We start from the raw sequence: 16474 nt of genomic DNA on the forward strand, positions 1-16474 counted from the left end.
AAACCGGTCTAGTAATTTCTTGATTTTTATAATCGATAAATTTTTATTTTTATTATTATACTTGAATAAAGTTTTCGAATAAATATGTTTAAATATGGAATGTGAGAAAAGTTGGAAACCCTTTTATGTTCATGTTTGTTAAAGGATCTAAGTCTTAATTTATCCAAATTCCTTAAGTTGGTGACACATCATATATGTGTCATCAAATAAGAATTTTTTATAAGCTATTTTCATTTGTAATAAAAAAGAAAGAAAGGCATTTTATACCTTTGGAGTGGCTTCACGTGGAAAAAAATGAAAAGAAGAGAGAGAATATGCCCTTGGATGTTAAGTAAATTTGGACACAATTAGCATTCCATAGAGTCCATTTGGACTCATGATAAGGTTAGATTACGATCCTTATTTGGCGATAGTAGCAGGGATGTGTCATTGGTCATTGGCTACAGTTTAGAGGGATAAATCATTCTCTAATATTTGTCGATGGTTTGGTTCAGGATTAGTGTATCCGTACTTATAATCCAATAGGCCTAATAATGACTTTATATGATATAAATCTTGCTATGAAAGTCAATCGGCCATGTTAATGAATAAATATGACTATGATACTATGAAAAGAAAGTTCATTGATGAATTGTTTATGATTTTTAGTAACCTAAGCTACAAGTTGCTAAGTTTATGATATAAGTTATTTTCATGAAAATCGCATATTGTCAATTATTCTATTTGTGCATGCCATGAATTTACTTCTTATGATGTGTTCATTGTGTCATTTTCCATTCAAGCATATTAAGGAAAATCTAATATGTTATGTTCATTTTATTTGTGTTATGTTAACTACCTCACTAAGCTATATAAGCTTACACTCTATTTGTTTTACCATTTAAGGAAATAAGTTTCAATAGCTCGCTGATTGTATTTTGGACGTTGCAAGTTACTTCCCGAGTAAACAATGTAATTTCTTTGTGTTTAAACTCTTATATGGTGACATATGACTTGTTGTGTAATTAATAAGTAGCTAAGGTTGTATGTTAATTAGTTCAAATTTTAAAAGTCTTGTTTAGGTGTATATGTGTATATCGGTTATGATTGAGTCCCGTAAGGGCTTGTTGTTAAAGGATAAGTCTTTACAAGCATGCTATTAAGCTCTCAGGTATGTACAATCATCTCATATTGCATAAATATGCCTATGATAAGTTTCATGAAAGATTATAAGCATGTTATGGTTTGGTGTGTTAAGTTCGAAATTACTCTAGATGATTATGATTATGATCATGATAATATGTTTGATGTGTTGATTGGTTTGGATATGTTCCTATTATAGATAAGATAATATTTTTAATGGTTATGAAATGATCATGCTAAATGATGATTTGTATGTAAAATATATGGTAGTTGGCATAATCATGTTGGCATGAAATTGTTATTATGAAGAAGCATGTATTTGATTGTGTGTTGGTTGATAAATGCAAATTGATGAGTAATAAGTTTTTTTAAATTGGTGTAAGTTTATTGGAAAACCAGAAAATCAATTTGGGAACCAGTTTTAGGTTGCAACCTTATTTTTCATATAGAACCCATATTTTAGGTGGCAACCTGATTTTTCACATAGAAACCAAATTTCCAGTGGCAACCTAATTTTTTTATTGGAATCAAAATTATGAGAATGTGAATTATGTGTTAAATGAAATATGAAGTTGATATGATTTTAAGACAAATCTTTGACCTTTATATAACTACCGGTTTAGTCCCCAAACTTTTGAAAGATTAATAATTAATCCCTAAAATCCCTAATTATTTTATTAGGGTTAATAATGGCTTACTAATACTTTTTATGTTTAAGAATATCATTTTTGTTTTAAGATCATATTTTGGTTAATTCAGATTAAGTCCCTAAGTCTTTGAAAAGTTTCAATTTCAACCTTTAAGAAGATAACACTATGAAACGATCTAATTTGATAGTAATCATTAAAATATGGTTGTGTATTTATTTTGTGGTAATGTCTGTATAAGTGAAATATTCTCATAGTTTTAAAATTTAGGGTTGTTATTGGATTTTCATAAGTTTTGAATATAACCTTTAAGTATAAATCCAAGTTATAAATTGTTAATAATTCTCTATGAGATGATATTATCAATCATGTGATTGGATTGGTGAATATTTGAATCGATTTTAATGATTTCAAGTTAATATTATATTAGCTCCATGTTATTTCATTTTGGGTTAACTTATGTTAACATCTATGATCCATGTTTTCACCAAATCCGATTTTCATTTTGTTTTTATGTCGCTTCGTGATTATTTCGATTAGAATTTTGATGCTTGAGTTTGTTTGATGATTGAAATTTTATATTATCTATGTTTTTTAATTGTTTCATTTCAGTTTAAATTTTTCGATAACATCCTCGATATGGTTTTCGTCTAGATTGGATAGAGGACGTTGCATGGAGCCTAAAACAAGGTGTTTTTAGCTGAAAGTATCCATACCAGTTTATTGTGTATCGATACTGTTCCAAGAGTATCGATACTTGAGGTGGGGTATCGATACCACCTTTAGATTTTGAATTATAGTAGCCTATTTTGATATCAGCACCACAGGTTAGTACCGATACCCAAAGTTCAATATCAATATCAAAGGACTCGGTATCAGTACCCTCATCTTGAATTGGGTAAGAACCCCATTTCAACTTAAGCATTCGGGTAGGGGGATCAGGGGTCATCAAAACTTCATTAATAAGATAACAAGTGATAACAACAATAAAGGATGCAATTACAATTAGAAATGATGTATGTAGGATGGCATAAAATTGACTATTTATGTGACACTCGGGAAACAGTTAGGACATCTGAGTTATTTTAGCAGTATGATGATCATGTTGTTTGTTAGAATATTTGAACATGTCCCAATCAATGCGTAAGGTACTTCAGTTGTTGGCCGGGCACAGATGCACTATGTAATCGTAACTAGTAGGTTGGTTAGGTTTATGTTTCCAATGCAAAAATTATGGATGTCACCTTAAGTAGACTAGTAGGGTATGTGTCCCGAGATGCAGCGAAAACCTCCGACCACAACATGATGCCTACCTCAGTATGTACATTTAGCTTATCGTACTTGTATGTTAATGTTTTTGTTTACTGGATGATCGTGTAGTGGATGCATGTAGTATAGTTATATTATTAGTGTGACATTGAGTTTGTGAGATCAATGTTTGGAATTTGTTTTCATACGTAGGTTCTTAGGATGAGCCTCGAGGAGTTTATCACACAAAGAATTTTCCAGACCGAGTAAAGCAGTAGAGTATGTCTTGATTTATTTATTAGAGGGCATGTACTATTTATAAACCTTCATGTATTTGAGTCGTCACTGTATTTTGAAATACTCTATTTGAAATGTTGGGACATATTTTGGGAGCTTCCCATATTTTTAAACTGAATACTATGTTTATAGTTTATAACTTTAATGAATACTATTATACAATGTTTTGGGTTATCCACCTCGGTGGCCCCTTGTATCGTGTTAATCCATTGATATTCAAATCGTATTAGATAGATTGTTACATTTAAAGGTATAAGAGTGTTAGGTTCAGTCGTTCCTAGAACATGCAGGTTAGAGTAGTGAATGTCGATATGAGTACATTCCTCTAGAATATTATTTCTAAAATTCAGAAAAATCAGTGTATCACCTAGTTATTTGTCGTGCCTCCCTAGTGGCGATACTAATGAAGATTTTGTCTTATAATTAGAGTATGATATTCCAAGAGACGTGGGGCTCGACGAGGAGACATTCTTTCAGGATTTGATGGTGACACTTAGACACATAGTTATAGCCATACCTAGGACACCAGTCGCATCACCTACCCAGCTAGAACCGTCAGCCCCTCTCGTAGTTACATCACAAGAGTCCTTATTTAATATAATCTAGAGGTATAATACTATAGACCTTTTTAGCTTTGGAGATGTTGAATTGATAGCATTCGATCAGTGGTTGAGAGAGACCCCTTAGAAACTTCGTCAGATGCATCTTACCCAAAGAGTAAGCTATAGTGTGGCATTGCCATGTTGAAGGGTGACACTATAGACTGGTGGGAGACCATGGAGTTGGCCATGAATCATGGGAAACCCATATGGGAGCACTTCTTGGATGAGTTCTTCCAGACGTATATAGGAGAGGCTCACACTGACAACTTGAAAGATCAATTCCTATATCTGACTTAGGGAGAGTTGTCTATGTTTGAGTATGAGAGGGGGTTCCTTCGACTGAGTCGGTATGTACCAAATTTGATGACATTTGAATACCACTACTAAAGAAGGTTCAAGGAATGCCACCATCTCGACATCCTCACCCATTTAGTCATCGATCCACCGAGGGTAATTTTTAAGTTGACTCATCGTTGAAGGTGATCGAGAGAGTCTTGGGCATGGGAGCCAGATTGTATGGCGAGTCAACAGAGAAAAGTAAGAGAGCTCTTGATCCCTCTAGACCTTCATAGTCATTAGCTAAGAGGGCTAGATATTCTCCAAACTCGTAGAGACCTCATTAGGTTAGTTTGTGAGACCTAAATAGAGTTCAGACTGAGAGGGTAGATCTGATTTCTATATGAGGCCTCTATCAATAGTTTCAGGGGCGAGTTTTAGTGCGGCAGTTAGGGCCCCATCTCATTCAGCCTACCTATACTACCCTAAAATTTTGGTTAGTGACCAAAATGAATAAATTAAAATTTTTATGGCTAAAGTATAAATTTAGAAAAAGCTTAGGGATCAGAATGATAATTTTTCCAAATATATATTTTTTCCCATAAATGAATATTTTACTTGTAAGAATGATGTTTTCGTGTCACTCGAATTTTTCATATGAAGTTTGTATTAAAAGTTATAAAATGATAAAGTCCAACAAAAATTCGAACAATCGAATCGAATCGAATAATTGAGATATTTTGAAGGATGATAATGCAAGGTTAATAATGTAATTTACATAATTTAAAATATAAAAAATTTAATATGGACCATTGGATTTAAGTTGAATATTCATGTTAAATCTAAGTCGTTGGATGGAAAATGGCAAGATAGTAATTATGGAATTTTACAAGGGAAAAGTTGGTAACTACTAACTCAATGGATTAATCTTAGCCATTGGATGAAGAATTTAACATCTGGAATAAGGGTGGGCATTGGATTTTAAGGGTAACGTTCTTTTTAAATTCATTTTATTTAAAAGAACACAAGTGGCCTAAAAGAAAAGAAAAAGAAAATTCAAGAAAACTTTCTCATCTTTTCTTTGTCATGAATGTGAGGTTTCAATAATGGAAATGTATGTTTTACATTGATTTTCAAGCTTTAGGAGTTGGATTTAGGATTAAGACATGAAATACAATTTTGTTGTTATTTGAGTTCTCTTCAATTTGGTGCCATTAATTTATTGTTTTGGTTAGTATGGGCTACAAAATTGGAAGAGATAAAGATTAAATTGGATTAAGTCATGGAATTGAATGATTAATTTCTTATATAGTTTTTTCATGCTTGAATCAAGATGAATTTCAAGGATAAGTTGATATAAAATGTTAGGCCATGAAGAGAAAATTAAGAAAAAAATTATTCAAGCTTGTTCCGATGTTTATCATGAAGGATTAAATGTTGTAAAAGCCTTAGGATGTTGTTTGAAGTAAGAATTCAAGTGTGAACACACCATGATACATTTGGCTATTAGGGTTTTTAATTAGGGGTTTAAGGTTCTGGTGAAATTGAAGTGTTCATGTTGTTTTCCATCTTCTAAGCTTCATTTTGATAGTAAAATTATTAAATTTGGAATTGAAATATAGAAGCCCTAATTTAGTCCTTGAAACCTTAAGAGAGATAAAATAAGGTTTTAGTGAAATTTTGGTATTCAAGGTTAATTTGAAGTGTAAGAAGTATAATTAGTTTTGATTGAGCGTAGAAAGAATTTTTAGAGAATTCTTTCTATTTGTACGCATGGTTAGAATAGATTCTAACATATGTCTTTTCTTTAGTTGTTTTGTATTTGAAGTGTGTGAACCATCTAAGTTCAATTGGGATAAAGTGAAAAAAAAAGAATGAACAAAACCTTATAAAGCTTTTGAGAAAACTACATTTTGGTTGATGTTTAAAGTGTCGAGGTGATTGCATGTTTATGGTGTATTTATATTAAATGTAAACATTGACTTGCGATGAGTTAGTGATTGAGTTACTATGGTAATAAGTGACTCTTGAAAATTATGTGAATTTTTTATTAATGCATTTAGATTAAACTTGTGCATAGAAGACTAATAGAATTAGTGGATAAGCTAAAGATGCAAAATAATGGAATCTACCTAGACTTTATGATCCTGACAGTAGATTTAGAAAATCACCATAAATTCTATAAAAGAAATAGAAGGTAATTCTTTTATCGTTGTTTTCCTATGTCAATATAGTTTCGTTTAAAACAAAAAGATAATGATGTCAAAGTGTATACTAGAAGATGTAAATTTTTTATCGATGATAGGTCAGAAAACATGACAACAGGTTTTGCTCAAAACAAATTTCGTAAGTTGTATTAGAAAATTCACTATAAATTATACAAGTTGAACTAGAAAGAGTGATTTATATAGTTAGATTTGTATTCAAATCTAGTTTCTAAGGGAATAAATGGAATATAATTCTAGTGTGTATATTAATACAAAATAATAAATATTTAAGGGTAGTGCAAGCTGCTACACTAGGGAAATAAGTGGTAGATAATACATTTTATGTTAACTTTATGTTATATGTTATTTTAAAGGTTTGAGATGAGTCAAATCTATTATATTTTTACTTGTATAAAAGTTTTAAAGTAAGTGCAATACATATATAACATGATACATGCATGCTTCATACATTATTAGAAAGACTTGCGATGAATCTAGCTTGTTTATATTGGCATGGTATTGATGTCATTTATAACATATTTGGGATTTTCTAAATATGTCAAAATTTGAATATAAATGCATGTGTTTATCATGAATGTTATTTCGGGTATGAATTGCCTAATGTTGAATTATGTTGATATACATTGTCATGGATGAAATAATTATATACTATATGCCCAAGTATATCATTGAGGGACAGTGATATAGTTGGTATTCCATAGAGTCTAGCAGTAAACTGCATATTTGATTTATCACTATGAGTATATAAAAGACACTTAGTGAATATGGTAGGCACAACCTTATGTGTATTATGATGGGCATGACCTTATGTGTATTAGCATTTTGGAGCATTTTTTACTCGTGTACTCAGGGTCCTCGTAGGCTTATATTTGGGCTATAGTTTATTTGTTAATGTATGATAAACATGTGAACAAGCTTATAAGCTTTTGGAATGAATGACAAGTATATTAGTAAGAAATTTTATATGTGGTTTATATCATGTTAATATATGGTAACATAACTAAAATGCAGGTAAATTTATCATAATGCATTGAGTATTGTTATTTATTATATATATATATATATATATATGTATTATATTGTATCGAGTATAGCTATGATTGCCTCGCTAAGTGTATACTTAACATGTGAAGATTTTCATGCATAGGTAAAGATCAAAGATCGAATAAGGAGTTTTGGGAGCCCTTCCTATGGTAAGAGACACCCTAGATCATGTTAGCATGGGACTAGAGGATGCTACGGATGTGGTTTGTAGATCACTTCATCTGATACTGCCTTGAGGCACATGGTGTAGCCCCAACAATGACCCAAACATCAACACAATTAATTCAACGAGGTTGAGGACCTTCAAGGGGTGGTAACATCGCTTCTGGAGAGTTTAGCAAGGGACATCTAGGTCAGTAGTCAGTTCTAAGTCGAGAGTAGCCTCACGACAGTATGTAGTTATGGCTCAGGAGGAATGTGATGTAGCTGATGTGATCTCATGTATCTTTACAATATTCTAAATTCTAGTTACTACTTTAGTAGACCTATGATCCACACATTTTTATATTTGTTACGACCTAGTTCGAGAAAGAAATATTCAATCCAAGGACTTAGAGATAGGAGTCTGAGTGTCTAGTCCTCTAGGGTTAGATGTCCTTGTGGACAAGATCCATTGTAGATGTCTAGTAGGTATCCAAGGTCGGACTTTCTTATTCAATTTAATGGAGTTTTCATTTTGGGAGTTTAACATGATTTTAGGCATGGATTAACTTTCAGAGCACGATGATAGTTTGAGATACAAAGCTAGGAAGCTCAAGCTCAGAAAGGTTGATGTAACCAAGATAGTGATGACTAGTGAAAAATCATGATGTACAAGGATCTTTTCGAACGTTAGAACCCAAAGGATGATCGACTGGGTTGTAAAGCCTTCTTGTCGTACATGGTCGCCACTCGAATCACACTTTCGACGCTCTAAGATATCTGAACCATTCGAGGATTTCTTGACTTTTTTCCTAAATAGTTGTTAGGTGTTACCACCCAACTACTCTAATGTCCATTGCTCCATACTGTATGGCACCAATAGATCTAAAGGATTTAAAACCCAAAATCCAAGAGTTGCTAGAGAAAATTTTCATTTGGCCAAAAATTTCTCCATATGGAGTCTCAATCCTTTTTTTTAATAAGAAAGATGGTTTGATAAGATTATGTATCAACTACCGATAACTAAACAAGTTAACCATCAAGAACTGATACCCTCTTGTCCGTTGTTTGTGAGTACTATAAATGGGTGCGGATATGTGTGCAAGTATACACAATCGAACAAGTAATAAAGTGATAAGTCGAGTATCGTCTCCACAGGGAATTGGGGAAATCAAATAGGTTTGTCAAGGCACTTTACTTTGTCACCTAAGTAAAGTTAGTGATGGTATGTATAAATGAGAATGTTGTGGCAAAATGGAATAGCTGATGTGGAAATGGAATGCTGGTAGAGTGATGGTAATTGAAAATGATGTGGCAAATTAAATTGTAATACGTGCAAGCAAATGGAAATGTCAAGGCAAAATAAAATGTAAATATACGATTTAATAAATATAGGACTTTAGCTTTCTCAAATGACAAGCAGCAATGGGAATGAGTGGAATGAGTCACAAGGAAAATCTAAGTCTATGTCTCTGAATGGTGTTTCTTCTAAGCTTTCCCTGCCCGACAGAGTCTACTGAAATGCCCTATGCTATCTCTAGTAAGGGACTCGACAGATTAAAGATGCCCTGGCAAAACCGATTGGCGTAAGCCCTTGCAGTGACCCTATTGGTTCACTTAATAGGATATGTCTCGGCAATACCTTTTTGCGGCAGTATTAACATCTAACCTATCGTTTATACACAACTCCTTTTAGTCGAATGAAATCCTATCCTTATCTCTAAAATGGATTAGGCCTAGTTACTATCTAGAACCCCTTGTTTGTGTTGTTCCTCCCTAGCTTCTCTCAAAGACTAAAGATATTTTGCCAAGGCATTCTCTCAAACCCTAAGCACCTTCTAAGGAAAGGCTACTCTCGTAGCTCCTACAACCTTAAAGCATTAAGTCTCACAAACAAAACAAAATAAAACATAAAACAAAAACCATTCATTAAAATAAAAACTTAAACATCCAAGTGAATTCCCACCAAATAGGATTAGTTCATGGTGGGGTTCGAAATCAACAAGCACAAAGCAAGATTCATTTGTTCCTTATAACCCAACAATAAAATATAAAAGCAAAGGACTAAGGGGAGGAGAGAAAGCCTTCGACGTGAACTACACAATGCTCCCCTCGGCCACCAAGATCTGCTCCTAGCGAATTGGCTCCTCTCGGATTCTCAGAACGCCACTCCCTTCGGCTTGTCAAGGAGAAATTCCAGGGCAAGTGGGATTGACGGAGAAATATAAGACCTTCTCTCTCTAACTTTTTAAGCTTAAAACGGTGGGGAGCTAAAGTCTTCTTCATTGTGCATTCCTCCTCTATTTATAGGGGAAAATTATCCCTAAGACTTTGTGTTAACCATCCTAGGAAACCCCAAAACCATGGTTAATTTACTAGAGAGTCGGACAAAGCATAGTAGTGATCCAGCCTGGGTTGCTGGCTGAGACCCGACATAATCCTGTTGCAGGTGCCCAAGGACAGATAAGATCTGCAGGGTCAGACGGCGTCATCAGTAGGACCGGTGGTTGCAGCACCGATACCTCAAGGCGTATCTTCGAGGTGGATTTCTCTGGCAGAGGGCACATAGAGTTGGGGACAGCTGGCTAGAAAATATCTTCTTTCACCTTTTACGTTCTCGAATTGCTAGTCGAACTCGGGATTTTCATTTAGCTCAGCAATCTCCTTATGCCACGGTATTTCCTTTCCTCTTTTCCCTGCTTTCAGCTTTCAATACCTGCAAATCATCAGACAAGTACCTTTCCCAAAAAACAGCACCGCTTGTAAAACTAAAATGCCACGGCAAACCGGAATCCACCACATGCAACTAAATGCATCTATATGGTTCTAAATGGGCCTTTAGACATTCAATAACTTAAGTAAAAAGGTGTAAAAATGTGACCTTTTACGGAGTTATCACACCCCCAAACTTAAGCTATTGCTTGTCCTCAAGTAATGGATAATAATAGAAAAACAAAAATACCATGACAAGTTCAGAAGCAAAATAGTTTTACGGAATAAAATTTCAGCCCTCAGCATTTGGCTTCAATAAGTTAGAATAGGTTTGAGAATTCAAGCACTTCCCCCTAGAATAAAACTCTTTGTGTGTCCATGCTTAACAAACCTACAAAATTTCTAAGCAAGCTTTCTCAATTTGCCATGACATTTTTAAAATCTACTCCCACCTTGCCTTTCTTTTCTTTTATTAAATCTGCTAAGAGGGGAGTCTGCCCATCACTCTACCATCCCACACTCTAGGTGAAAGGGAGCATACCTTCCACCCCCTAGCAAGTCAGGTAGAGTCATCCCATGACATATTTCATTCACTCATATGCCATGGCATAGTGGAGTGTCCCTCTACAGATATGCTAAGGCATTTATTCATACTTTATTCATTTTTCAATATTTTTTAGACATATAACTGTGGGGTTTCAGTAGTCAAATTTTTATGACACGACAATTTAAGAATTTTCTTATAAAAAAAATTTCTAAGTTTCTCAAGCATGGAAAGCATACAATCGTGTATTCAAGGGTTTCAAAGAAGCAAGTTCTAGAGTTAGTCCTATCATCCTCAACCAGTCATGAACATTGTATCCTGGTCATCCAGAATTCATCATCATCGGGCATCCTTAACTAATTCCATAAAAGTATTCATCAATTACTAATGTCATGGCATATTTATTTTACTACTAGTATCATGCAGTGATGAGAGAACCCTACTTCCCCCAAACCTGAGAGAAGCATTGTCCCCAATGCTTACTAAATCTAAGGAAAATGAAAACTACAAGCTATAAATGCAATGCAATGCAAGGTACCTTGGCTTTATGGTAGTGGTACAGTGGTTGTGCGGCGAGTGCGCTTGCAGAGTTTGTCGGGGCTGGAATGTTCAGAGTCAGACGCATGTGCGGCTGGAGGAGTGCTAGGTCCTTCGGGAACAACTGGGAGTGGGAGTTCCTTACGCTGAGATGCCTTCCTAAGGTGACGTCTGCTCCTACGCAAGGGAGCTTGTCGTGGCATCTCGGATTGTGACTCCTCGGTTGACTCAGTGAGCTGTGGTACGGTAGGATTCTCGGCTTCCATTGGTGCGGTCGATTATGGCATATCAGGATGTTCAGCCGCCAAAGGTTCAACAATTTGTGCGGGTTCTGGGAGATTAGTGAGTTGGAGGTTGGCTTCTCTGTCTACATCGGGTGACACTTCATGGATTGGATCAGGATCGACGGGCTCTTCTGCCGTAGCTGGCTGGTGACTGTCTTTACTAGATGAGTGTTGAGCAGCCGTTGGAGCAGGGTGAGGTACTTCTGCAGATGCCTCGGCATCTTTATTCGGTGGCACAAGCACGACAGGAAAGGTAGGAATGGTAAAGTTAGTGTGCGGGAGGAACTCCATCAAGGCGCTGGTGAGAAATGCATCTCGTCATTTGGCATAGGCAAAATAGACCATCAATTTGTCGGACAGCTTCTCGACATGCTCTTGAGTGCGTTGGACTGCATGCTCTAAGGTGTTTGAATTTGCCCTGACATGTGGAGATGGTGCAGCGCGAGATGTGGTTGTCTCGCGTTCCTTTCCTTTGGCTTCCTTGCAGCCCAACAATAGAGGGATTTTTGCTTTATTGAGTCCAGCAATGCCCGACAAAATCTCATCAAACATTTCTTCTCAAACCTTCTTTTTCCGACATAAAATAGTGATGATATTTGGGAATACTAAGGCATTGGCCGGTCGCTTCAAGCATAGATGAGCCTGTTCCACGATAATCTTCCCTACATCGATGGTTCGTCCGGAAATGATTGAGTGTAGCAAAAGCATCCGCTGGCACGACACGGTTGTATTGTGGGAGGTTAGTATAAGCTTGTGCTTCATGAAATGATTCCACAAATTTACATGGGGGAGCAGTCTATCCCTATCCACGGTCTGTCATCTCAGTTGCTGACCATTCCACTGAGTATCGGGAAGACACAGGTCTTACAGGATGCCTTAGTAAGTTTCGTTGTCAGCGTCTTGGGCGAAGCTTGCATGGTGGTCATCAGCAACCTGCAGTTTAAAATATCGGTTAATAACGGTAGGAGTAAAACGAATAGAAATACCGCAAACCATCACGGTATGCTGATTGGGCTCAGTAATGTTAGAATAAAACTCCTTCACTAATATTGCATTGACAGCGGTAGGGTGCTTGGCAAATTTCTTCCACTTATGCCTAGTGACCACATCGAGCACCTCGCTGCCCAAGTCGGCATCCTCCTCCTCAGAGAAGACAAAACCCAAATCGAAAAAGACTCACCGGTTCTTGATTGTTTGGTACCGTTCCTCAGCGGCTTCATCCACAAAGCGTGGTGGTGAGGGTGGTGGAGGGGGTCGTGAACGAACCATTGTGAAAAAGTAAAAAGAAAAGAATGATGCAAGCTTTGAGCTACAACGGCAATGGCGGTTTTCGTCAAATGGAAGGGAGAAGAAAATGATAGAAAGTAAAAGTAAAAAGATAGAAAGTGAAAGGTGAAAACGTGGGGTAGGGGAGATAAAAGAAAATGTTTTTTGGGGGGGAAATGTTAAGGAAGGTGGGGTAGGGGTGGGAAAGAGACAAAAAAAAATTAAAAATCAATTCCTAAGTCAAAAGTCAAAATAAAATTTCCCTCCTTTTTTTTTGTTTTGCCGCCCAAAATTTACTCATCTTCCTTAACACGCTTCACGTTCCTCGTGCGTGGGATCTCCTTTGCAAAAAATAAATTGAAAATGATTAATTAAAATGAGAAGTATTAAAAATAAAGATAAGATAAAAATATTTTATGTACAGAAGTGAGTTAAAAATGCCACGGCATCCTTAAGATGCCGGACCAATATCAACGTCGTGCAACATCAACGCCGACTTATCACGCACAGGTGGGACTCCCTAGTGAGCCTTCAGGCACTGGCCATTGACTTTAAAGATGGATCCATCGTCCATTTTCTTGATGTCAACAGCGCCATAAGGGTAAACATGGTGAACTTCAAATGGTCCTGACCAATGTGACTTTAATTTGCCTGGGAAGAGTTTGAGCCTGGAGTTGAACAACAGAACTTTCTGACCCATATGAAAATGCCGTGGAAAAAGCATTATGTCGTGCCACTTTTTGGTTTTTTCCTTGTAGAGCTTGGCATTTTCATATGCTTGCGCTCGAAACTCCTCCATTTCATTCAGATAGAGCAATCGTTTCTCCCCAGCAAGTTGCTCGTCGAAGTTTAATTTTTTATTTCCTAGTATGCCTTGTGTTCTAGTTCAACCGGTAGGTGGCAGGCTTTTCCATATACCATCTTAAAGGGAGACATTCCCAAAGGTGTTTTAAATGCCGTCCGATACGTCCATAATGCTTCATCGAGCTTGGGGGACCAGTCTTTCCTCCGAGGGTTCACCACCTTCTCAAGGATTTGCTTGACTTCTCTATTGGAAACTTCAGCCTGTCCATTCGTCTGCGGGTGATATGCCGTGGTAATTTTATATCGCACTCCATATTTCTGTAATGCCTTGGCAATCAGCTTGTTGTCAAAGTGAGTGCCCTCATCACTGACGATGGCTCTAGGGACTCCAAAGCGAGTGAATATGTTCTTATGAAGGAACTTGAACACCATCTTAGAGTCATTTCTTGGCGTAGCAATTGCTTCAACCCACTTTGAAACATAGTCCACCGCAAGTAAAATGTATAAGTCTCCAAAGAAGATGGGAATGGTCCCATGAAATCAATGCCCCAAACATCAAAAAGCTCAATCTCCAGAATATTTTGCAACGGCATTTCATGGCGTCTGGAAATATTTCCAATGCGCTGGCATCTGTCACACGCTTTGCAAAATGCATGGGCATCTTTAAATAATGATGGCCAATAGAAGCCTGACTGAAGGACCTTTGCAGTAGTCCTCGAACCTCCAAAATACCCTCCACAAGTTGATGTATGGCAATGGTGTAAGATATCGCTTTGCTCTTCTTCGGGGACACATCGTTGAATCATTTGATCAGCACATTGGTTGAATAAGTACGGCTCGTCCCAAAAATAGAACTTGGTATCATGAAGAAACCTCTTTTTACCCTGGCTGTTTAGTTCATAAGGAAAAACACCACTAACAAGAAATTTAACCAGGTCAGTGTACCACGGAATTGCTGTGGCATATAAAATTTTCTCGTCAGGGAATTCTTCTTTAATATCAAATATGTCATGGCATTCTGAAGTGTTCTCTAGCCTAGACAAATGGTCTGCAACCTGATTCTCAATACCTTTCCTATCAATTAACTCTAAGTCGAATTCTTGCAAGAGTAATATCCACCTAATCAGTCTAGGCTTGGCATCTTTCTTGTTCACTAGGTATTTTATAGTTGAATGATCAGTGTGAACTATAACTTTGGTACCTATCAAGTATGGCCTAAACTTGTCAAATGCAAATACCACGACAAGTAATTCTTTCTCAGTGTTTATGTAATTTAATTGTGCATTATTTAAGGTATGACTAGCATAATATATGACATGAAAGATTTTACCTCTACGTTGCCCAAGCATAGCTCCCACGGCAAAATCACTTGCATCGCACATTAATTCGAATGGGGTCATCCAATCTGAGGGAACTACGATCGGCGCAGAGATAAGTCTTTGCTTCAGCTCTTTGAATGCGCCATGACATTTCTGATCAAACATGAACGGTTGGTTATGTTGCAGCAGGGTACACAAGGGCTTGGATAGTGTGGAGAAATCCTTGATGAATCACCTATAAAATCCAGCATGTCCAAGGAAACTCCTAATGCCCTTGACAGAATTTGGTGGGGGAAGCTTTTCGATCACTTCGATCTTGGCTTTATCAACCTCAATGCTCTTCTCAGATATTTTATGGCCCAGAACAATGCCTTCTGTCAATATGAAATGGCATTTTTCCCAGTTTAGCACAAGGTCAGCCTCTTCGTACCGCTTCAGTACCTTTGCCAAATTACCGAGGCATTTTTGAAAGTCGTCACCAGAAACAGAAAAATCGTCCATGAAAATTTCCAGAAAGTCCTCAACCATGTCAGAAAAGATGGCTTGTATGCAGCGCTGAAAAGTTGTCGGGGCATTACAGAGTCCAAAAGGCATTCTTCGAAAAGCATAAATGCCATACGGGCATGTGAATGTGGTCTTCTCTTGGTCCTCTGGTGCGATGGCAATCTAGTTATACCCCGAGTAACCGTCCAAGAAACAATAATATGCCTTGCCAGCAAGTCGATCCAGCATTTGATTGATGAATGGAAAGGGAAGTGATCCTTCTTAATGGCCTTGTTGAGTTTGCAGTAGTCCATGCAGATTCGCCACCCGGTGACCGTACGAGTCGGTATCAACTCGTTGTCTTCACTCGTTACCACGGTCATGCCTCCCTTCTTTAGCACGCATTGAACGTGACTTACCCATGAACTATCCGAAATAGGGTATATTACTCCAGCGTCAAGCCATTTGAGAATCTCTTTTATTACAACTTGTTTCATGATTGGATTTAATCTTTACTGTGGCTCTATGGATTTGCCGTGGCATTCTTTCAGCAGGATTTTGTGCATGCAGATTGTTGGACTTATTCCCTTGAGGTCTGCCATAGTCCATCTTAACGGTTTCTTATGCTGTGATAAAACACTTAGCAAACTAGATTCTTGGTTAGGAGTAAGGGCAGAGGAAATAATCACAGGCAAAGTTTCATTACTACCCAGATAAGCATATTTAAGATGTTGTGGCAAGTTCTTAAGTTCAAGGGTAGGTGCATGCTGTAATGAGGGCTTGGGTGGAACAAACTCTTCAAAATTCAAAGGTTCAAAGTGCGTACCTGGGCTAGCTTTAAGGAAGCTAGCCTGCTGTTCCTCAGATGAAAAGTTATAAGTCTCTTCAAGAAACTTCTCATCAATATCCAGCTGAATGAA

General features: G+C 36.9%; 1 pseudogene; it reads right to left on the reverse strand.

The window, feature by feature from the left end:
• Positions 1-16474, reverse strand: part of LOC120166332 — a 35106-nt pseudogene that overhangs the window by 1801 nt on the left and 16831 nt on the right.

This window comes from Hibiscus syriacus, unplaced genomic scaffold, assembly GCF_006381635.1.
Source record: "Hibiscus syriacus cultivar Baekdansim isolate YM2019G1 unplaced genomic scaffold, ASM638163v2 tig00111634_pilon, whole genome shotgun sequence".
Lineage (NCBI taxonomy): Eukaryota > Viridiplantae > Streptophyta > Magnoliopsida > Malvales > Malvaceae > Hibiscus > Hibiscus syriacus.